Genomic DNA, 3,516 nt, shown 5'->3' on the forward strand with positions numbered 1-3,516 from the left:
GATTTTTTTTTTTTTTTTAATGAAACAAATTAAGTACTGCAGGGGATAGAGGGGGTGGGTGGGTTTGGTTTCGGGAAGAGAGAGATTATATTTGGGTCAGTGCTTGCTGACCTGGACGATATATCGCCGGCTTGAGGGCGATTTGGTTATTTCAGTGGGTGGTAGGGACCACCTGAGTGGTAACGGGTGTCATTTTTTAAAATCCCTTGCCCATTTATATGAGATTGACGCCATCTGATTAGAAGAAAAAGTGCTTATGACAGTGTCCAATAAATAGTGTATTACGTGCACACTTAGTATAACAAGTAACTGTTGCAGATAGAGATTCAAGGATTATAGATGTAAGTCATTAATCTGAGAGCAAAGACGATTTTAGAAATAATGGTGGTGATGAGTGATGATGTGGGACTGCGTTTAACTAATGTTAGCGTTATGTCCTATCTTCCTCTCCTCCAATGAGTCTCGAGGGACAAGGACACTGTTTATCCCGTTCCCTACTGGAACCATCTTCAATGTCACCGTGAAGTTTAAAAGTGGTGGACACAGTTTCTGCTAAGGTGACATTGTTAGTGTTAGCCTATTCTATCGGGCCAAGACAAGTGTCGAGAGGAGGTAAGTAGGAAGACACTGCAGTGGCAGGTATGTTGGGGTATTCGTAAGCGAGTGGTAGGTAGCAAGTAGACAAACAGGTTATTAACTTTTAAAATGCAGCATTTTGCTCCCGGATTATTTACTCCGAATATTCTTTTAGCGTCCTAATAAACATGCAGGGATTCCGACACGGGATCCTGTGTACCATGTCCCGCTTGGAAATTCTTGTGGATGGGTAGTGTGAAATTTTCAGCCACTTAAATGGGGCAGAAGTGGGCCCTGGCAATCAAAACCTTGACATGCAGTGGTCTGTCCAATCGATAAGGATTTGGTCAACCAGGCGTTCTGCTGTAGGCAGAAGGCAGTTTTGTGTTATGCCCAAGTCAGATGTCAGAGTCACAATATGAATGGAAGATTTGGAATTTCTCCTCATCCAGTGTAACATAATACATGTAGATTATCTGCCTCACGCTGAAAGGATACGGTTCGAAAATAAGTAAGTGACATCGGTGGCTTAGTGGTTGAGCCCTCAGACTTGCAACTGTAAGGTCGTGTGTTCGAATCTCGTCAGGGGCCCGATGTTGTGTCATTGAAAAAGGCACGTTACTCGAATTTTCTTCACTTCGCCCAGGTGGGGAATGGGTACCCAGCAATAGATAGTGAAAGAACTTGTCAGTTTGTTAGTGTTTGAGCGCTTTATCAGCTGCTTGAACTGTATGCTTCCCGGAAAGCTGAGAATGTTTCTAAGTTCTATAGTCTGCTGGGGTTATAATAATTAATATAGTGTGTAAAGCGCTTGTAGCGGGGATCTGTGCTATATAAGTGCTAGTTATTATTTATTGTTATTAATTTTAAGTCATTATTTTAGCAAAAATTCGGCAACATAGAAGTATCAGCTCTGATATACGGGTTCTTTATTGCTGGTTTTAATTTCTTATTGACCAGAGGGATTTTTGTAAAGCAGCCTAGTGTATGGTATGGTGTTACATTGAACATCTTTGTAAGCACGGAAGTTCTTTACGATGTAGGACCTTGGATACTGATATGCCTTTTACACGAATGTTCCCTTTCGGATCGGTCCTATCGAAGATGGGCACTAAAGTCTGATGTACGGGGTTGCAAAGGGCTCTTAAAACTATTCAATTTCGGAATTTGGCAACCCTGGATATTAATGTACATCGCCGGTAATATCTAGTTGACTTGGAAGAACCCCTAATACTCCCAAAGCAATCATATAAGTTCAAGCTGGGGATTCAGACAAGGAATACCTGCACAGTAGTCCAGGGTTGCACAAATTGAGCTATTGGTATCAGTAACAGTAAAGTAGTAGTAGCGGCAGCAGAATTGTTACCAGCAGAAGCAGCAGCAACTGCAGTAGCAGTAACGATAGTGGTAACAAACAGTAGAAGCAGCAGTAACAGCAGTATCAATAACATTACGGCTGTCACTCTACATCTAAATTTGAAGGCCATGCAGCTTAATGTGGGCTGTGCAGGATTGGAGACTGCCTGCAGTGTCACAGGTGCCAGTTGTCCCAAGGGTAAACGTTTCCTATTCTTTAAAATTTCTGTATTTTCCCAACAATTTCATGTTGTCATTATAACGGTGTCTCTGGTGCAGCGATTGCCCAGCGATTGATGTAGTTCGCAAAAGACTTCAGATCGATTCCAACGTGGGGAGAATTTTTATTGAATGTTTCGGTCTTTCTGCTAGGGGTTTAGTATCCTTCTTAGCTCAGGTTGCCCCAGGCAAGTTGGGTGGAAGCCCGCCTCTTAAATTGCGTCGATGGTGGCGTAGAAAAACATCTACATTTTGATTTTAGGTAAATTATGTCATAATAATCCCTTTGACAGGATAGTCAATGTTTTAAGCATTAACCTCTTCACTGCAAGGCCAGAGAATTGGGTGATTAGGTAAATCTTCGACAAAAAGCGTATTCCTGCGTTCCATAAATCGTAATTTATAGAGGCAAAAAGTAATTCATTGTAGGCTACTTTTTAGTTTGATTTTAGGTTTTTGGTAGATCTATCGTTGTGGGTGGTTGGCGGGTGCTCTGGTGTGGTTTGCTTCTTCTTTCCTACTAAACAACTATCGTCTTTATCACTCCTCCTTTTTTATGTTTGTTACTCTCTTGTAACACCTCTGACCTTCGGCATTTATATGACCTTATTGTGTTGCAAGTGCCGTAAAACTCTTACTAAGACTTAAAGATCTATTGTTGTTGTCTCCTCGCCACCGACGGCCCAAAATAACCGCCAACACTTTCAACCCCACAACGTAAAGGGACAGCGAGTTGATCTCGTAGAGATGACCTTTGTGTTTACAAAACTTTGCCCCCTTGCCGACTCTCAAACCGTGTTTTTGTTGTTGTTGTTGTTGTTGTTGTTGTTGTTTTGTTATTTTTCCGCTCAGCCTCTCGAACTTGCTAGATGAAGTCAAAAAAATCTAATTACTTACATTCAGTGATTTTGAAAAAAAAAAAACTCATCTAAATGTGCAGAAATAGGGCCTACAAAAACAATAGCAGACCAGATGCTTACATAATTATTATTGCGTAGTTTGTCTCCTTTTAACGTGTGCTAGGGTTTCGTTGCAAAGAGTAGTCAATTGGAATTATCCTACTGTGATTACACATGGCGTATGCAAATGAACAAACCCATAGGATTAAACAAATTTGTTTATCTTTTAAAGTTATATTAAATTTTAACAAACTTAAATTTTTTCCACCAGCAAAACCTTATGATGTAGTGCTCCTTGTGTGCACGGCAGTGGCAGTACCATAGCCAGTGACGTTTTAACTGAGGAGTCGGTACTGCTAACTGTGGGCCATGGGAGGAGTTATTTAGGGGAGGGGGGGAGATTGGGATGTGAGGAGAAGGCAAAGGGGGTGACGGCTGGGGAGGGAAGGTGTTGTGGACGGGAGAA

At 41.6% G+C, this 3,516-nt stretch overlaps 1 protein-coding gene across 1 annotated transcript in view; it reads left to right on the forward strand.

Annotated features, from left to right (window-relative positions):
• Positions 1-927: 927 nt before the first annotated feature.
• Positions 928-3,516, forward strand: part of LOC101860185 — an 11,564-nt gene continuing 8,975 nt past the window's right edge. Inside the window, exon 1 of the mRNA XM_005103143.3 lies at positions 928-1,087. The gene's annotated coding sequence lies outside the window, so the exon portion shown is untranslated. The remainder of the gene's footprint in view (positions 1,088-3,516) is intronic.

This window comes from Aplysia californica, unplaced genomic scaffold (genome assembly GCF_000002075.1).
Source record: "Aplysia californica isolate F4 #8 unplaced genomic scaffold, AplCal3.0 scaffold00360, whole genome shotgun sequence".
Lineage (NCBI taxonomy): Eukaryota > Metazoa > Mollusca > Gastropoda > Aplysiida > Aplysiidae > Aplysia > Aplysia californica.